Source organism: Sphaerodactylus townsendi, linkage group LG12 (assembly GCF_021028975.2).
Source record: "Sphaerodactylus townsendi isolate TG3544 linkage group LG12, MPM_Stown_v2.3, whole genome shotgun sequence".
NCBI lineage: Eukaryota > Metazoa > Chordata > Lepidosauria > Squamata > Sphaerodactylidae > Sphaerodactylus > Sphaerodactylus townsendi.
The window spans coordinates 41,967,492-41,988,333 of NC_059436.1; the positions used below are offsets into that span (position 1 = coordinate 41,967,492).

The window sequence follows — 20,842 nt, forward strand, 5'->3', positions numbered from 1 at the left end:
AATCAACTTAAGGCAGTCTAGTTTGCTAATGTTTGTGGCAACTAGATACTGATCACATCAGTTGCTATTAGTATACAGTAAATCATGAGAAAATTGGTTGGTGTGGACATACCCTGGAGAGGTAAGGCAAACAAAGGAGGGTGGGTTGATATAGATGGGATGATTGAATTAATTACCTGAGCAATTAATAGAGCTGTCAGGGGATCAGAAACTTACCAAAATGGCAACTCTCGGCACTGCAATGTCCATTTTAGCAGCATAACCAGAAGTGACATCAGAGGCCCCTTCTGTGCAGCAAATGCATAGCTGGTTGCAGTCGGGATAAAGTAACACATTTTCCACTGTTTTCGCATTCGCGTGCATTTTTGTAGGCTGTGATTGGAGCTCATGGAAACAATGCGGGTTGGTGTCTTGCCTTCGCATGGAAACACGTCTCTTCTTTTTTTTTTCTTACTTCCCATCATGCAAAGTTATGCAGGCAGGCACAAATGAACCCCCACAGCTCTGATGATGTCTCACGATATGACCACCTGCACCTGCATGGCTATGCAGATGTAAGCAGCTAATTTTTTTTAAAAAAGGGAAATTGGCAAGTAAAGCGCCTCCTTCCTGGCCATTTGCTTGCGAGTGGCTGCAACTCGCGATTTTTGAAAAGACTAGGAAAAAGCGTGATTCTCAAAAAGCTCGATTTGGGGAAAATATCAAGAGGCAGACTCATTTTAGGGGCAGGATCTGTTTAAAGTTCTCTCCCCCCCCCAAAAAAAAAGGGTTTTTATCATGCTAAACATGTGTTTATTATCCCATGTGGAGTGGGCCATAGTGTCATGGGATATGCTAGGATTCTTCTGAAACTCTATAGTAAAACTCATAGGCTCATTCCACACATGCAGAATAATGCACTTTCAAACTGCTTTCAGTGCTCTTTGAAGCTGTGCGGAATAGCAAAATCCACTTGCAAACAGTTGTGAAAGTGGTTTGAAAATGCATTATTTTGCGTGTGCGGAAGGGGCCATAGAGATTTTAGGGGATCCTAGAATGTCTCATGATGTGTTAATGTTGCTTCTGGTTACACAGCTGGAAGTGATGTGGCAGCATTGTAGGAGACCAACCATTTTCTTCTTGCTGCCCCCTTCAAATGGCAGCAGAGGACTGAGGCCAAAGGCAGGTGGTTGCCTGTCAGATCTGACTACAAATCTTATTAATATCTGTTAACAAAAGTAAAGAGGTGCCTTGAAGGATCATTCTTGTAGGTGGGGAGTTCTCTGGCAAGGGTGAGGGATCTAATTATATGGCATCATTTCCTGGTAAAACCTCTGTAGGGAACCCTAAAGTCTTTATAATTTGACCATAGAGTTTCTGGTGATTTCTAGAGATGTATGACATGTAATGACGGATGGCCATCCCCCATGTCCTCACTCCCCAGTTTTCCAGTAGTTGCCAGGCTGGACTGTAACTGCAACCCTATTTCCTGAGCTCATTATTAAATTACCAGGAAAGTTTTTATTTGAGAGGGATTATTAGAGTTCCTAATAGCCCAGTAATGGCTGCCAATTCCCTGCCAATTGCTTCTGCTGCTCACCAATATTCATCTAGTCAGCTGGCAGAAGCAAACGGGGGGGGGGGGGAGAAAGTGATGTGATGACATCACTTCCAATTTATGCAGTTCAGGGGGATGTGTAAAGGAGGGCACATCAAACAGGTGAGAAGTGCCTTGAAGAAATATAAAAGGAGGCCCTTTCCGCACAGCAAATAATGATCAGGTTTCAGCCGGGATAAACGAACCCAGCATAGTCCTGGGCCCAGAGGTGGGATCCAGCAGGTTCTCACAGGTTCCCGAGAGTAGGTTACTAATTATTTGTGTGTGCCGAGAGGGGGTTACTAATTGGTGATTTTGCCACGTGATTTTTGCTTTAGTTACACCCCTCCTCTCAGCAGTAGTGCGCAGAACTTGAAGAAGGGGGTGGCAAGAAGCAGTCTAGCAGGAGGTGCACTGGTGTGCGTGGCAGCCTGCGCCTGCGTGCATTCGTTTCCCACCCAAGAACCGGCGCAGCGGCTGCATCCTTGCCACAGCCCCACCCAGGAATGCTCCTCCCATGGAATACCCGGCCACGCCCCCGTCGTGCCCCGCCCAGCCCCATTGGTGCTACGCCACAGTTTGAATCCCACCACCATGGGAACCTGTTACTAAAATTTTTGGATCCCACCACTGCCTGGGCCATTCGCATGGCTGGCTGTCCCAGCACATCAGCCGGGGCGTGTGCCTTCACACGGAGGCGCTTTTAACAAAACCTTTGTTTAAACTTACCTCCCTCCGATGCGCAGCTACGCAGGCTCCCCCAGAGCCTTGCTGGAGCCAGCAGTGCCTGCGTGGCTCTGCAGATGGGAGCTGGGAGGGAAACAAAAAAAAGGGAAGCCACATAATGTACCTCGCAGCCATGGCCATTTGCTTGGCTGTAGCTGCAAGGTGCGTTAAAATGAAAGAATCGCAGAAATTGTGATTCTTTTAAAACTCACGTCGTGGGGGGGAAATGCAGAGTGAACTCGCTTCAGGGGTGGGATCCATGCGAAGTTTCCCCCCAACCCAGGTTTTATCCTGCCCTTAACCCATGTTTATTGGCCCGTGGGAAAGGGCCTGAGAGGAAAAGGGAACGTCTACCCAGAGTAAAGTGGGCAAGCCAGTTGGCAACTTTCCCCGAACAGTAGTCCGCTTTGCAGCGTAACCGAGAAGGTTATTGTGTCATTGCTATGCTATCCAGATTTCACAGCCCTGCCCCCCTCCTTCCATCCTGATCTGTTTCCTCCATTTTAGAGCTTCAGGGCAATTAGCTTTAATTAGTACATCCCAGATTTCCACAAGCCTTTTGATTGGAATGGTTCATGACCTGGAATACACAGCTGGCCCTAGCCAAATATTCACTCCATGTCAGAAACTGTCCTTGCCTATTAAAAAAAATTGAAAGCATCTATAAAGGTTGAAGTTACCCTCCTAAAGTCAATTTAGCCCTGAGAAAAAAAGGACGTGGGAGAAAAGGATATAGAAGTCTCCGTGCAGGTCAAGCTAAAACAAAAGAAGGGTCATGAGCCCAGAAGACATCAGTAGAAGACGTAAGGAGTAAATATTAGCAGCTGAAGCAGTAGGTGGACTTGGCTTTATTCTGAGATCAGGACAAAGTAGGGAAGACAATGGATCTGTGAGAAAGTGCATTTGAAAGAATTATTCCACCCTCCTGAGAGTCAGTGGGGGCTGTGGTTAAAGTTGCAGATCAGGACTGGAGAGACCCAGGTACAATTCCCCATGCTTCATAACACAACAAGATAGGGAGCAATGTAATATGAGAAGTATCAGAAACGCATTGCACACCTCAGGCTGATCATTCTCAGTAGTCAACATATATATAATATGTATGGTGATATTCTCAAGATAGAGCAATCCTGGTTTGGATATTTAATTTACATTTATAGTGAATATTTCGTAAGCATTACATTGAAAGAAAATTGTTGGAAAGAAATAGATGTTCTATTGATATTATTATTGTGATTATATATTATTTGAATATACGCTGACTACTGAGAATTATCAGCCTGAGGTGTGCAAGGCGTTTCTGAAAATTCCTCATGCTGCCATGAAGTTCACTGGGTAACTTTAGATTGGTCGTTCTTTCTCAGCTTAACCTATCGCACAGGTTTGTTGTAACGATAAAATGGAGAACTGGAGAACCATAGTGAATTCTGCACAGGCCCAATGTAGCGGGTGTAGGACATCATATAAACCACAGGTGTCAAACTCGTGGCCCTCCAGATGTTATGGACTACAGTTCCCATAATCCCCTGCCAGCATCATGCTGACAGGGGATGATGGGAACTGTAGTCCATAACATCTGGAGGGCCACGAGTTTGACACCTATGATATAAACAGTTGGGGGAAACTTCGCACAGGTCCCTTTCCCAAAATGAGTTTGGCTCATTTTATTTCCCTTAACCCGAGATTTTCGAAAATCGATAAACCAGTGATCCTTTTGCACAATCCTGGGTTGGAGGTCCTCCCGCGTAAACACAGCAGGCAGAAGTCTCTTTACTTCCCTCCCTTCCACCCATTCAATTTAAGTTCCCACTGTCCACTGTCAAAGAGAATTCACCTTCTTGCCATTCTGTGCAGTCTCTCAGCAGACTGGGGGCAGATTCTGTGAGCACCCAACAGTGTACAAAGTCCCTCAAGCATGTTTTCTAGTGAGTATGACTGATCTACAGCAACACATTCATCCCTGTCCAACAGTTGCAAGGATATCCTGTTCCCTTTCTTTTGTGTGTTGCACATGCACAGCTACGCAGGTGCAGCTGATTGGGTTGTGGGACAATTGGCATGGCCACAGGGGTACCTTTCTGTATGCCTGTGCAGCTATGCATGTATTGCAGGAAATTAGAGAGTGAAAAAGAAAGAGAGAGAGAGAAGCATCTCTGTGCAAAGGTGTTTCCATGGGCTCCACCCACTGCCTGCATGGCACACATGTGAACAGGATAAAGGAAAACAGGGTCCTTTATAATGACTGCAACCAATGATACATATGTTGTGTATGATGATACATATGGAATCCACTCATGAAAGCTGCCCTGAACTCCTTGGAGGAAGGGCAGGGTAAATATTAGAAGGACTGGTTGATTGATATGTGGCCATAGCATCGAACTGTCCCTATTTTCTGCTATCTGTCCCATTATTCAACCATACGCAAATTTGTCTATATTGCCTTCTTTGGTGAAGACATGGAGGATGTGAATAACCCTGACTAGCTCAATCTCCTCACAATTTGTAAACTGCAGAGCTAGCCATGGTTAGAATTTGGATGGAAGACCACCAAAGATGTCCAAGGTTGCTATGCAGAATATGACAATGGCAAAACACCTCTCCTCATCTCCCATACACCCGGGGTCTTCATGAGTTGTGACTCTAAGGCACACAATTTTGATTAATGTGCTCTAAAAGTTAAATTTGACTGTGGAAGATATATCTTGATGGTAGTGGATTTGGAATGCTGCTGTTGTCCAACTTGATTATCATCTTCCCTTAACAGCCCCTTCAGATAAATAAAGTCCCTTTTTCATTAGTCAGCAGACAAACTTTTTTGCTTACAGCAAACCAAGAAGATTCCTGAGTGATGTTTAAGCAGTTTGTATAAACAGCAATCTATGTGGTGAGATCTAGGGTGCTGTAAGCTTGGAATGGTCTCCTGGGAAGGAGTCATACAACCAAAAAAACCCCTCATTTCCAACTGCTCAAGGTAGAATTCTGGTTCTCAGAATGTGGGACCCATTTGGAGAAAGGCACAGAGCCTCCAACCTTCTGAATTCAGTCTTTTGTGTCCTCACGTAGGATGAAATGGATTTTTCCCTTCTCTGGGAGCAGGAAAGAATTCCCAAGACCGGATGAACTCAAGCCAGCTGAGAAGACGCAAAGCCACTGTGTTAGCCGACTGTTTATCAGTTACCCTGGTGATAAGTGCAGCATGTTAAGGAGACGAGCATTAGATGGAAAAGATGTATTAAAAGGGGGAAGGAAGGTAAGCAAAAGCAGCTGTTCTTGGTTTAGCTGACAAGCATAGAATTTCAACATTAACCTCCCTCAATATTTGACTGTGGTATATATACAGGTGTGGTTTGCTGGGTGAATAATATTACAGCACCACCCCCACCACCCCTGCCTGCAAGTCCCCTATCTATTGTGGATGCTACTTTCTGCCTGTTGATGCCAGTAATCACACTGGAGCAACTGGCTGAGAAATTCTGCCTTTCTGCTCCTGAGTTGTTTCATGAGGACTAGTCTCCCGTCGCAGGAGGAGGGGTCAGGAAAGAAAGTTTGACACTGGATATCGAACAGCTGTGGAAACAAGGAGCATCCAGCCATCATTGGTTGAAAGTGCCATCAAACCGCAACCATCGTATGGTAACTCAATAGGGCTTTCAAGGCAAGAGAAGATCAGAGGTAGTTTGCCATTGCCTGCCTCTGCATAGCAACTCTGGACCTTCTTGTTGGTCTCCCATTCAGAGGCGTAGCTAGGGAAAATGGAGCCTAGTGCAAAATCTGAGTTTTGCGACCCCCCTCCCCATGGGCAGCCACTGTGATGCTGAAATCCACCCCCAAACAGCATCACTTTCAATGGTGTTTAAGCTGGGGAGCCCAGATTCTCCTTTAAAATCCACATTAAAGGGAGAGTCTGGGGTCCCCAGTTAAAACAACATTGAAAGTGATGCTATTTTGTGGTGGATTATCCCCCACCCTGAAACAACATCATTTTTCAATGTTGTTTTAACTGGGGACCTCACATTCTCCCTTTAAATCCATGCCAAGGGGGGTGGATTTAAAAGGAGAATCCGGAGAAATTTGGAGGATGCCTGCTGTCAGGCATGCAATTGTTAAGCTAGGAACACCAAAATTTCAGAGTATCTTTAGGAGACTCTTCTGATGATACCACCCAGTTTTGGTGAAGTTTGGTTCAGGGGGTCAAAAGTTAAGGACCCTCAAAAGTGTAGCCATCATCTCCTATTAGCTCTCATTGGAAACAATGGGGGATGGGAGCACCCCCTTTGGGAGTCCATAACTTTGGACTCCCTAAACCAAACCTCACCTACCTTGGGTGGTATCAACAGGAGAGCCTCCCAAAAAATCTCTGAAATTGTGGTGCTGCTAGCCTAAAAATTGCCCCCCTGCAGGCCAAAAACTGAAAAAAACACTAAAAATACCAAAAAAGCAAACAAACCTGCAATTTTTGTGTCCCCCACAAGGGGGCATCTGGTGCAATGCGCACCCCCCCCCCCGGTCCCCTGGTACCTTCGCCTCTGCTCCCATTCACACGCTAAACTGGGCCAACCTTGCTAACCTTCCAAGATTTGATGAGATTGAGCTAGCTTGGGCCATCCAGGTCACAGCAGCTAACCACCATTACACGTGTCTGGTGGAAATTGGCATGGACATCCCTTCTTTCTTTGTCTGCCCCTTCATTCACAGTAATGGCTCAACCTTCCAGAAGGCACTTCTCCAAGAAGGCATCCCTGTATGAAATGTATGGCAGAAGTGAACCCAGCACCACAACATGTATTGGAGCAGAACATTGTCAGTGAGGGGATGAGCCTTTAGGCAAGGACAGGAAGGTATTCTTGAACAAATTCACTCTTGGGCAACATCTTCTGATGTTACTTGTAGAAATGCCTCGCAAATGTTTTTGCTCCCTCCTAGGAATGATTGCCTGGGACTCTTCTCCTGGAAGCAGAATGGGAGACAATGGCCTTAAATAACTCAACGTTCACCAGCTGCCCGCAACATATGTACATTTTTTATCTATATGAAGCACCAGAGCTTGGCCAGATGTTTTCTCAAGCTGGCTGAAAGCTCAGGCTCTCACCTCCTGAGCCAAAGTTGATGTTCATACTGGCTGGGCTCCACATCTGCATGGAAACCCTCAGTGCTGGCCTGACATACATGGGAGCTCAGCAGTCTTTGTTAGCTCTTCATCTGTGCTGAAAAGGAGGCCAGAAAGCTTTATTAAGAACATGTCACGTAGATTTTCTACCTGGACAAAAAAAAGAAATGGGGGTTGGGCAGAAACAAGAATAACCAGGTGCAGAGAGAAGGAGGCTAGACAGACACCAACATGTCATAGACATTATAGAACCCAAAGGAGCTATGGGGTCCAGAGTTTCTATGGCTCAGTTTTTAACAGGGGGAAACCCTAAGCAAGAATTGGATATTTTACTTGATTTCTCAGTTTCTGCTGGAACTTTTTTTTGGGGGGGGGGCGGGCGGGGGTTAGCCAAGTGATCTCCTTCAACACAATTTACTGGATAATCTGCCCAAAGTGGAAAAATATAAAGCATGTTGCTGATCTCTCTCTCTCTCTCCCTCTCTCCCTCTCTCCCTCTCTCTCTCTCTCTCTCTCTCTCTCTGTGTGTGTGTGTGTGTGTGTGTGTGTGTGTATTGACACCCTTCCAAAATGGTGGCAATTTAAAGGAGCAACTTGGGTCGAATCCCCACTACTGTCTTAGCCAGGTTTCAGAACACAAACTAACCAGGTTTGAGGGACAACCTCCCCATTACTTGCGTGGCAGATTCTGATTCTGGCGCTCGTTCTCCCTGTTAATCCGCATTCCAGCAGGACCTGGTTGCAAGTGGCATACACCCCATTAACATGGTTCAGAGCTGATCTGAGGGGAGGGATGAGGGTTGAAACCGTGACTCGTTTCCCACCCTGGAGTGTGATGTGGAATTTGGGCAACCAATCAGTGCTGCGATGTGCGCGCAGCCTTTCCTTGGTTTCATTCCTGCTTTTGCGATTGGCCAGCAAAAGAGGATGCAAACGTTAAACAGTTAAACTTTGAATCGTTAATGGTTTACACAGGTAATGATTAACTGTTTGCACAATTAAACAGTTAAACGTTAAACTTTTACACGCTATTTTTTTTTATCATGCCCCTACAATTTACGTTTCCACAGTGGGAAAAGGTCCCACCCCATCAAGGCATGCCAGCCAATCAGGGGAGACCGGCGAAGTGAGCTCGCCTGGTAGTGGGGATTGCTAAGAGTTCTGCAACCGGGTGTGTCTGCTGTGTGCTCGGTGGGGAGGGAGAAACTCCGTTGAAGAGGACACGGTTTCACAACGAACAGGTTTGGATCTGCGTGCAAATTTCAAGTGGGGATTTGACCTTGGGCTTCAGAGGTAGTGGGGGCAGGCACAGCAGCTTAATACAGGGGTCAGCTCAGCTGATCCTTGCACTCAGCTCTCCCGTGCTGCCTCCGAAGCCCAAGCAGGCTTCAGAGATAGTGGGGCAGCTAGCACAGCTGAATGCGGGGGTCTGCTAAGCTGATCCCCGCCTTCAGCTCAGCTGCTGGGAATGTGTTGAGTTGGGCTTTGAAAGACCCAAACAGGTTCAAAAAAGGCGATATTTTCCAGCTTTTTCATCAATGTCTGCAGCTTTTAAAGCCAAATCGACAACACACGGACGAAAAGGGTGCATACCGCTGGTGTGCCCAGAAAAAATTGCAGCATCCTTGAGAATGTCTAATCTGGATTCAAGACAAATTCCCCTGCTTTGTCCTGGTTTTCCACTTAGTGGCAATTCACTCCACTCCTCCCTGATCCGCCTCTTTCCTGCAAAATCCGATTTCTTCTACCAAGACAATGCCAGAGCCACCTCACACATGACATTGTTTAAGCATGCAGTACATATTTGTAAGGGTCCGCCTAAACATCTAAAATAAGATTTCCATTTGTGTTGAGGAATGCGAGCGCTGAATCCCACACTCATAAATCTGGTTTGATTGGTTACAGTTGATCTATGGAGCCTACATTTGATGCCAGCATTGGGCTCCCCTCTGCTGGATAGGCAAGATGGCCAGGGCGCCTTTACACAGCCTGTTGCTCAACCTGGCAAGATATTTACAGATGTTGAAACTGAAAAGCAAAATATGAACTTGTTAAAGGTTAAGTAGGGTGGATCCTACCCCTGACCTCCCACTCCGCTGGACGGAGTTTGAAACCTCCCTCTAGCTTCACTGGCATTTCCTCTTTAGGAATAAGATTGCTTAGGCTACAGGAAGGCTCCTTGGAATAAGAACATAAGAACATAAGTAAGAGCCTGGTGGATCAGACCAGAGTCCATCTAGTCCAGGGGTAGGGAACCTTTAACACTCAAAGAGCCATTTGGACCCGTTTTCCACGGGAAAAGAAAACACTTGGGAGCCACAAATAAAGATAAAGATAACACTATAAATAAAGATAACACTATATATATTGGGTTTTTTTTTTTACCTTTTACTCTGCTCATTCTGAGAAGCGCATGGATGCGCCCGCCCTGTTGCCTGCAGGGTGGGCAAGGATGAAGCCGGTGGCTCGGCCTCGCCAGCCACCAGGAAGCACTCCATCCCGCCTCCAACAGGGCGAGGTGGAGAGGGGAACGCCAGCGCTGACCCCATCTGACCGCTGAAAGTAGCCATGGTGAGCAGGGCGAGCAAGGATGGGGCCGGTGGCGCGGCTCGTGGAGCCGCAGTGCAAGGGCAGAAGAGCCGCATGCGGCTCTCGAGCCGCAGGTTCCCTACCCCTGATCTAGTCTTATGAACAAGAAGAAGAGTTTGGATTTAAATCCCCCCTTTCTCTCCTGCAGGAGACTCAAAGGGGCTTACAATCTCCTTGCCCTTCCCCCCCTCACAACAAACACCCTGTGAGGTAGGTGGGGCTGAGAGAGCTCTGAGAAGTTGTGACTAGCCCAAGGTCACCCAGCTGGTGTGTGTGGGAGTGTACAGGCTAATCGGAATTTGCCAGATAAGCCTCCACAGCTCAGGCGGCAGAGCGGAGAATCAAACCCGGTTCCTCCAGATTAGATACACAAGCTCTTAACCTCCTACGCCACTACTTAACCACTACACCTCCTACGCCACGCCTTATACAATTCTCAAGGCACAAGATGTTCAGAAGTGGTTTGCCATTGCTTATCTTGGTATAGTGACCCTGGACTTCCTTTGGAGTCTCATCCAGATACCAGCCAGAACTAACCCTGCTTAGCTCCCAAGATCTGATGAGATCTGGTTAGCCTGAGCCACCAGATGCCTTTGGGAGCTCACCTGCAGGATGTGAAAGCAAGGGCCTTCTGCTGCTGCTGCTGCTGCCGCCGAGCACCTGGTCTGCTAAGGCATTTGCAATCTCAGATCAAGGAGGATCAAGATTGGTAGCCATAAATTGACTTCTCCTCCATGGTGTGAAAGCCCTGCAGTTTAACTTGAGAATGTGGAAAGGACCATGGCTACTCCACAAGAGAGCCATGAGAATGTGTAGGTTTGAAAGTGCACCCCCGTGTCACAATGTTCAGCCTATGCTGCTTTAACAAACCTTTGCAATTTACTCTGTGTGTGAAACACTTGCCAATGCCATCTGGACTGTGTTGCAAGCTCTGCAGCTGCTACCTGTTACAAAATGCCTGCTGAGGCCAAACCATGATTCGGAACATAAAACGGAGAAGAATTCCATGCCAAAGCTTTGGTCTGTGGAAGGGACTATGTCCTGCCAAGGGGTACTGTTCAATTTAGACAGACTTCTAGCATCTATAATGAAGCCTCACCATTGTTAATGTCTAGGTACCACGCGAGTCATCGGATTTATAGCTCCCAACCCAATTGAGTGTAGTGATTAGAGTACTAGGGTAGGAGTAGAAAGACTTGGGTTGACTGCTCCCATGACGTAACCTTGGGCCAGACACTATGTATTAGCTTAACCCACCTCAGAGGGTTGTTGTAAGGATATAAATGTATCAGTTGTCTAGCCAAGTGCTTCCTGATATTCTGGTTCATGGGTCAGGAAGAACAACATTATTTTTAAAAGGGTTTCAAAGCCTTCAAACAGAAGATGATAGTTGTGGAAAGAGTTCCCAACTCACAATTAACTTATGAAGATCTTATACAATTCTCAAGACACAAGATGTTCAGAAGTAGTTTGCCATTGCTTATCTTGGGGTAGTGACCCTGGACTTCCTTTGGAGTCTCATCCAGATACAAGCCAGAACTAACCCTGCTTAGCTCCCACGATCTGATGAGAACTGGTTAGCCTGAGCCCCTCAGGTCAGGGCTGAATCGGAAGTGAGCTAATATTTTTAAAAAGGAGATACAGTTTTGAGCAGTGTTGTACCTCTAATGGGAATGTGGGATATCTCGTGTCCCCAGGCGCACGCCATTTGTTCATGTGGGGGGGCTCCGAGTAAGCTACATGCCACCAAGCCCTGCCACCAAGCCCCCCCGCCGAGTTGCACGCCACCGAGCCCTGCCCCCTCCCAGCCTGCAGGACTAGGTGGCAGGTGGCCACAGTACCCACCTGAGTTGCCCACCGTGGTGCCCCACCCTCCTGATAGGTCGGCTTTTGCACTACCCAGGCCCAGAAGCCCAGGAGCTGGCCTGCGGCGGCGGCACCTGTCCGAGCTCCCCCTGACCCCCAACCTCCCTAGCCTTCCTGCTGGCTCCCATAAATGGGGCGGGAGGCACAGGAAGCTGGGCAGGGGGGCATGCTGGAAGGCAGTCATGCCCCTGGGCACCATTTAGTCCTCTTATGCCACTGGTTTTGAGGGATTTCTAGATAATCTTTTGAACCCTGACATTACCTATTTTTCATTCTGAAAACATTTCCCTGTGAACATTTGATACGGTTGAGTCTCTTTGTGCAAGTAAGACCACCCACACTGCTAACGGTATTGCTCCTATTAGGGGTAACAATGTAGTAGTCACCTTAGTAATAATGATCTCATATCTCAGATTATAGAAAGGACTTCCAGGTCAGAGGTGTAGGCTGAAGGCATTAAATACCTGGACGGTGGTTTTCTGTAGCACAGGAATGTTTTTTTTCTGGTGTCTCTGCAGGCATTAGAAAGATTAAGCCGGGGGAAGGGGGGAGCAATTTAATGAGTAGACTCATTGTTTTCTAGGTTATTCTTCTTGCGAGGAACACTCCTATGGTACAACAGTTAAAGACAGGACAGCTCCTTTGAGTGCATTAAAAGCAGGCCTTCTGGCTCCAGCCTCGTACTTTCCCAGTAGGAGTTGGCCACTGCGGCGTTTAAAACCACCCATCTTATAAAATTAAAATTTCCATCTTGGGTTTGTTTTGTTTTTGTTTTTTCAAGCGAAGCTGGACTGTTTGGAGAAGCCATTAAGAGCCTCCTTCTTTTTTCCCCTGATGTTTACTTTAGACTGGGATCGGAATCAACATTTGGTTAATGCCTCTGCCCCCTCGACTCAGAGTAGCACAGCAGATAAATGGCAGAGACAGCTCCTGCTGTTTTTGTTCTGTATACCTGTGCCTGTAGCTTCATCGATTGGCCTTGAGTCCTTTAGCAACAGTCTGTGCTGGGGAAAGGATCTTTTATTAAACAGAGTCATCTGGTGGCATAAATACTCAGCTCAAGGCTCTTCCAAGGATTTCAAATGGACTTTGGTTCCAACGTAGAAGGACTCAGCTGGAGTCACTTATTTCACTCCTTCCCAACACAAATGGCAGCACATAGTATTCCCAGCATCTACAAGCCAATGGCGACTCTGAACACCTAGGAACATCTCAATGCGCCAGCTCCATTGGAAACCACTGGGAGTTGTGCAAGGATGTGCTATTTGATTGCTTTCATTGGCTGAAAAGACACCTCCCATGCATTCCGATGCTGAGCTTCAAAATAACAGATGTTGTTGTAAATAAGAATTTGGATGCAATGCCTTTGAGTTTGCTAAAATCTTATAGCACAAGAAGTGTGTGTGAAGAGAAAGCAGTACATTGTTTCTACATAGGGTTGCCACGTCCCCACTGGCAGGGTTAGGGGAGTAGAGTTGTCAAATCCTGGGTTAGAAACTCCTGAAGATTTAGGGCCAGGGACCTGTGGAGTACAGTGCTATACCCTCCAAAGCACCCATTTTATGAAGATGGTAATCAAGCAGCAGAGTGGGGAATCAAACCCGGTTCCTCCAGATTAGAGTACACCTGCTCTTAACCACTACACCACCACTTCTCTTTTTACAGTCTGCTTTGCAGAACCATTGCAAGGATTAATGAGAAAATGGAGAAGGGCTGTAGATGAACAAAATGTGCTCTGAATGTGCTGAGTCATGAGTCATGGTGAGTGAGCTCCTCTTAGCTCAATTCAGAATGGGATCAGCTAATATAAGCTCTTTTCTTTTCTTTCCTTTTAATCACTCAGTTTATTTTCCCAAGCTCAATGCCAAAATTTGGAAACTCCATCATCTGAATGGCATCAGTGGAGCACAACAGCAACTGAATCTCCTCCATTCCCTTGCAAGGTCCCCAAACCCCACCCACAAATCTTGGAATGGCACTCTTCTTTTACCCTGAAGAGATTCTTGAAGTAGTTGGGGTACTAGTGTCCAGAATATCTCTTCAAGGCTTGCATTTCTCCCTTACAGCTGGCATTCGTCTGTTGACATCATTTTTAGTCCAGCTTTCTCTCAGAGGCCCCTTCCACACACGCAAAATAATGCATTTTCAAACCACTTTCACAACTGTTTGCAAGTGGATTTTGCCATTCCGCACAGCTTCAAAGAGCACTGAAAGCAGTTTGAAAGTGCATTATTCTGCATGTGCGGAATGAGCCAGAGATTAAAAGAGAAGTATCCTGGGTATCAGGGACCCCAATCCATGAAGTTTTCCAGATTCCTTGAGTCCTCATGAGGAATTGACCTGTCCCACTGGAACACTGTTGGGAGCATATTTAGCAGCATCCTAGAACCCTGGGTCATATTGCTTCCATGGTAGCTACCTTCCCTGCTGAGTATTTAGGCTTTCTTGCACCAAGGCTACTTGTTGATTTAAGCATGCCAGAAATTAGTTTTATTGGTGTTGTGATGGTTGGTATGTGCCCACATAAAAGCCAGCTTAGCACATCCTTACCAAGGCACAAACAGAAGGCCTGGATCTGAATTACTCTAATCAGTGAGGTTTCCAAAGGTTCCATTACATTCATGGTGGTTTAGAAAAAGCGAGTGGTTCTTATTTTTTTAGAAAAAGGGGTGAAGAAGAAGAAGAAGAAGAAGAAGAAGAAGAAGAAAAAGAAGAAGAAGAAGAAGAAGAGTTGGATTTATATCCCCCATTTCTCTCCTGTAGGAGACTCAAAGGGGCTGACAATCTCCTTTCCCTTCCCCCTCACAACAAACACCCTGTGAGATGGGTGGGGCTGAGAGAGCTCCAAAAAGCTGTGACTAGCTCAAGGTCACCCAGCTGGGGTGTGTGGGAATGCACAGGCTAATCTGAATTCCCCAGATAAGCCTCCACAGCTTAGGCGGCAGAGCGGGGAACCAAATCCGGTTCCTCCAGATTCGAATGCACCAGCTGTTAACCACTACGCCACTGCTGCTCTTTAGGTTAGGGTTCCAGGATCTTCTTGCCATCAGTTGGGAGTGAAAGACAGTGGCGTATCTGCCTAGGGACAAGGGGTACCATGGTACACTCCGGGCAGGACAGAAGAGACTGCACTCCTGGCCTCGGAGACTTTCTTTTATAATCACTGAGGTCCACCCCTTCCTGCTCCCCAAGCCCCACCCCCTGGCCTCAGTGGTCTCTGAGACCAGGACTGCAGTCTCTTCTGGTCTGCCCAGAGGGAAGGTCAGAAGAGATTGCAGGCTGCTGGCCGGGAACCCAGCCAGCAGGGGGAGTCTGTGGGGGGGGGAGGTGTGCACCCTAGACCTTGACCATGTCCATGGTTCCTCCAGATTAGACTGCACCTGCTCTTAGCCACTATGCCGCTGCTGCTCCTTTAGATACAGAAATATTGTCTGGGTTGTAGGTGACTAGATATGCATACATCATACTTTTAAGCTGCTAGTGACAGTACAAAAGAAGCTTGTATGTGTTGGGGGAGGGGCTGAATAAGAAATAAAAAGGGTAACTGCTCCTTGAGCTCTAGTGGTTTGAGACATATGGACCAGTTGAGTAAATTCCACATTTCCCATGGTAGAACAAGGTGCCTGGGGGGGCCATTTTTTTGCCACAATTCCACGATGTTGTTACAGCTTCCTTTCCCTTTGTCAAAAAGATGAATTATTCCTTGCAACTTAGGAACTGCAGCTTTCACAGTGGTTTACTTTAGGGCCCAAGCACTGGGGACATTTAAAGCAAAAGCTTATCCTGGTACAAAAATTCCTAAAAGTAATAGCTGCAGGTAATGGTTCCACCAGATCCTGATTCATAAAAACTGGCCTAGTCATAGTTAATGGAAACACCATTTCTCCAGTGCCTGATATGGTACGCATATTCAAAGTATCATTTCACTTAGTCTTTTAAGCACAAAAACATTCTGTCCTTCCATTCATATTTTCGGGGTGGGGGGGCGATCTCAGTTGCTATAACAGGGGCAATAAATTAAGCATTGTACATGCCCTGCTAATATTTGACACAGAAGGTTCACACAGAAGGGTGTGAAAGCTCTGTGCAGGAAATTTTGATGCTACATTCAAGAAGGGATTCTTTTGATTAGTGGTCATGAAAGGAAAAAAAATGGCACTAGCAATTACATTCTGCTGATTCCAAAATAGATCAGAGTAGATTTTGTTATGACTTTCAAGTACTCGCTGCTGAGTGCGGATATAATTGAACAGACAAGAGCAGACAAAATATTTTTTTTTCTTTTCATTCTTTTCATATTAATGTATAGAATTCATTGCCACAGCTGGCTGTACTTTAGATGGCTTAAGAGGAGGATTAGACTAATTCCTAGAGATAAGTCTACCAATAGCTATTAGCTGTGAAAGCAAAATGGAACCTGTATGTTCAGAAAGTCATGTATCTATTATGAATACTAGGTGTTAAGCTGAGGGGGGAGAGGAGGGCTTATGAGTTTCCCATGAAGCACGAGCGATTTTTTTAGTTCATTTCTTACAATCATATGTAATAGTCAACATGACTCCATCTGTGGATACTTAAATGTGAATATTAGGGCCATGTCCAGACTAGGGCCATTGTCCATAAACTTGAGGGGACTTTCTTACCACTTTTGCTGAAAAATATGAAACATGGGGCAGGGGGATAGAGGGAGAATTGTCAGAGGGAGGTTAAACCTGTCAAATTGTTTATACTCTGAGAACTGTTCAGCTGTGAGATTTTGTGCTTTGCAAGTAAGTAAGGGGGTTAGCCCCAGACTAGCCTGATCTTGTGAGATCTCAGAAGCTAAGCAGGGTCAGTACTGGTTAATGTTTGGATAGAGACCTCCAAAGAATGCCAGGATCATGATGCAGAGGCAGGCAATGGCAAAACACCTTTGAAAGCTCTTGCCTTGGAAACCCCAGCAGGGGTTACCATAAGCCAGTTGTGGTTCGGTAGCAAAAAAAGAAAAGGGGGAGTTCATGAAAACTGGGTCACCTGCCACACCTGCCCCACTACCTGCCAGGATTCTTGCCTGTCCCAAAGCTTTGAGGTTGCCTGAAATGAGAAGCGGTGCTTCATGTTATGGATACTGCAGGTAGTGCTTCATGTGCAATGACATGTACTTTATGTCACTTGTGCTGCATGTGTCGGTTTGATGGGATGTTCATTGATATTGTGGAGTCATATTGCAGTGTTCATTGATCAACTAGACAATGGGCGTTTCCCCACTCTCGAGGATCCCCCCTATGCCGTGTGCTGCTCTCAGCATGCGGCATCCCTGGCGCACGCCCGGGTGTCCCCACAATGCGGGGTCATTGAAAGGCGCCATTACAAGAGCGTCAGGGATGCCGCGTGCTGAGGGGGCGCGAGAGGGGCAGCGTTGAGGCAGCTGCGCTGTCGCCGCCCCTGTTGTGGGGAGTGCCCCGGGACCCCGTGCTACTTCAGGAGAGTAGCGTGGGGCTTAAGGTAAGTGGGGAAAGGCCCAATATCTGAATATGTTTATTGTCTGTTGGTTATTTTATGCCGCACAGATCTTTGGAAAGGTGGGATGTCAAATTTTGAATATAGAAATTTGAGAGATTCCCAGTGTCATGATATCACCCCTGAGTACAACCGAAATTTGTGACATCACTTCACCCCCATTTTTGCTCCCATTGTATCAAAAAGTGGTGGCAGAGGCTGAGAGTCTGAGCTGGAAGATTGCCCAGTAAGTCTAACAGGGGAGGAGCTCTGGGCAAGTTTCTTTCTTTCAACACAACCTACCTTGCATGGATATTGTGAGAACCAAAAAAAATGAAACAAGGATACCTGCGGATGCTCTGAGCCTTTTGAAGGAAAGAAAAGCCAAAATATGAAGCATCAATAGAAGCCTTTGGCCTGGCCTTTTTTCCTTCTGGGATCCAGATAACAGATGTTCCTCATGAGCTAAGTTTGTTCCAAGTATACGCCCTCACTTAGTGGGCCCGGATATATACTTTAAAACAATGCCATTTGTTAATCCTTTTGAAAATGCAACATTGAATTCATTAATGTTTGACCAAGTGGGTTGCAAAGAACTCTTTACCAGTGCATCATAATTGAAAACCGGTTGGGTGTTTCATAACTAATCGGACACTTGATCCCCAGGCTCTAGCCAAACTAATATTATATGAGCAGAAAAACTCTTCTATGCAGGCCCGGTGGCGTAGAGCAATCATTTTAGCTAGGTGTAATGTCCTGCCTACTTCCTTTAGCCTTGGACGCCACCTTGGAATTCCACATAAAGAAAGGAAATGCCTGTGTGGCATGGGTTCTGTGGAAACAGTGTCTCACATGCTGTTGAATTGTCCTTTTTATGAGATAGATAGGAAGAAGCACATAATCCCCTCCCTGCATGGAAGTGAAGGCATTACAGATAAACAGAAGGTTGTATATCTTTTAAACAGCCATAACTGCGAGCTGTTCGAAGTGGGGGCTAAATTTTTAAATGGTGTTATTTTAACTCGTGAGAAGCTGTAAAGGCTGTTATTATCTTGCAGTGTTAATGTTAAACTATTTATATGCCATTAAAGTAAGGTGACCAGATGGTCACCTTTGGGATCCGAAATGGGGGAAGTGCCCTGTGACAGAGCTCGAAACGGCAAGCCCCAGAAGCCCGTGCACACAGGAGGCTGCGGCACTGCCTTGCGCCCCAAAAGGCAGTGCAGCAGCCTCCCAAAAAATCGGGACAATTTGCAGAACAAATTTGAAGGGACAAATTGTTTAAAGGCGTGACAGTCCCGCCAAAAGCGGGACGGCTGGTCAGCCTACATTAAAGGTATTCGAAATCGAAATTGAAATCAAACTCTTCCATGCCTGAAAAGTCACCTGCCCCCTCAAAAAACTGTTGCAATACCATAGACTTCAGGGTTTTTTCCCCTCTTTCCAGGCCCAAACAGCAGCAGGTGTTGATTAGTTGATAAAATCTGACAAGATGGATGGGTGCAAAAACAGCCTTTCAGCAATCAAGTGAGCAAAACTGACCCAGCAGGACTCAGCTCGGCAAAGCTCTCTCAATTGCCTGTCGTGGCAGGAGCCTGCTGACAGCTTTGCTTGGAAGAGCTCCACAGCTTGAGGCTCACTAACAGCCTTATTGCATTTGAGAGGGGAGGCCGCGGAGTAGTTAGCACATTTGCAGCTCCTCGGGTAAATGGCAGACAGGTTGCATCAACCTCTTTCTTTCTAACCGAACCGCTCTCGCTAATTGGACGCACCTATCAATGCATTCCCTAAAGTTCAGTCAAGACAAAGGTACGCTGTTCTCGCTCAGAGATCTAATGGAATGTCTCAATGGCTCTGGTTCCGTTCAGAACCCGGAGCCCCTCCTATGTTTTCAAGGAGCTTAGGACAACATTTCCTCACCAAAATTCCACAGTAAAGTGAGCAATAAAATTGAGGGCATTTTTTCCCCTATACAAATGGCCTGTAGTATATAAATGACATCCAGGTGGCATAGAAATGTCCTTAAAATGACAAGAATAAAACAAAGTGAGGAACATGGGGAAAAACAACAGGAGGGGTGAAAATCTGAAAAACAAAAATATATGGGGGGGGGAGAATAAACACGTTTACGTGGTCCTAGAATCGTGAGGATGTTGTAGTGTAGACACTAGCATATGCCAAAATAAATATGCCTGTCTTTCTCTGGTGTAAATAGGGGCTCAGTAAAAAAAGCCGTGGCTTCATGTTTGAAAGACCTGAGTGAAGCTGTTAAGGTGAACACCACCCAGAACACCACCCACCACTCTAGGCAGTAAGCAAAGAAATGGATCAAAAGACCGGGCTCCTACAATGCACATGCCCTCACTATTGATTATGCTATCTTCATGGTTACTCACATGCTAAATGGGTGGATCCCACGGGACACATGAAAATCAAGCTTGCTAATTGCACCCTCTACACTTGTTAACAGGCAAATGGTTCTTTCTCCCACCCTGGACATTCCACAGGTATATATACTCCATTTGCTTTACCACCATCAGATCCTCTGAAGATGCCAGCCATGTATGCAGGCGAAACATCAGGAGAAATTGCTACTAGAACACAGCCATACAGCCCGGAAACCACACAACCCCCCAGTGATTCTGGCCGTGAAAGCCTTCAATACATTGAAGCTGTTAATGATGGAACATTTTGAAAATCATTAATTCGTAGAGTCACTAGGTCAGAAGCAGCTTGATGGCACGTAACCCACTCAAATAGGGATTCAGCATTTCTGTTCTCAAATTGATGACCCACACGTTATTTCGTCAGGTCTAGTGCAAACGTATAACATGAGAACCCTCCCTTGGTTTTATCACATAATATTAAGGTCAGCCCCAACTACCATGCATGCAAACAGAGGCAGATCAGACCTTGCTTGGCACCCAGGTCCAGATGTCTCCCCCAAAAACAGAGATGCTGACAACACTGCTGTAGCTAGCGGTGCAGGAGAAGGCAACAGGCATTGCTAATATCACTTTCCAGATCTGCAGAGTCCCCAGTTCTTGAGAAGCTGGAAGTGCCACTGGGGCTAGGCTCACTCTGGCCCTTTCCGCACGGGCCATAAACAGCGGCTTGGGGACGGCAAAAACGCCATCCCCAGGCCGCCGTTCGCACAGGGGGTGCAGCTGCGTCGCAGCAGCGCTGCCCTCGCGCTGGCCGCCCGTCCAAACGCTGGTGTTTCCCCAGTGCACTTGGAAGCGCACTTGTTGAGGAAATGCCAGCTGGAAGCCGCTGCCGTGCGAATGGCAGCGGCTTTCCAGCATTTCCCCCCTCCCCTCACTCCCTGTACTTACCTTGTCCCCGGGCCTCCGGTGCGTCGCCGAGGCCTGGGGACACGCCCCCCTGCCCTGCACCACTGGAGCAGGCGCGCAGGGCCAGGGGGGCATGTCCCCAGGCCTCGGCGACGCGCTGGAGGCCCGGGGACACGCTGGGTCGGCCGGGCGCCGGCGCTCCACGGC

The 20,842-nt window shown here is 46.8% G+C and overlaps 1 long non-coding RNA gene across 1 annotated transcript; it reads left to right on the forward strand.

Annotated features, from left to right (window-relative positions):
- Positions 1–4,371: 4,371 nt before the first annotated feature.
- LOC125442245 lies at positions 4,372–18,174 on the forward strand. The gene is made up of 4 exons (XR_007245962.1): positions 4,372–4,382; positions 12,792–12,799; positions 14,458–14,461; positions 18,057–18,174. It is a non-coding gene; the product is annotated as an uncharacterized LOC125442245 (long non-coding RNA).
- The last annotated feature ends 2,668 nt before the right edge of the window (positions 18,175–20,842 follow it).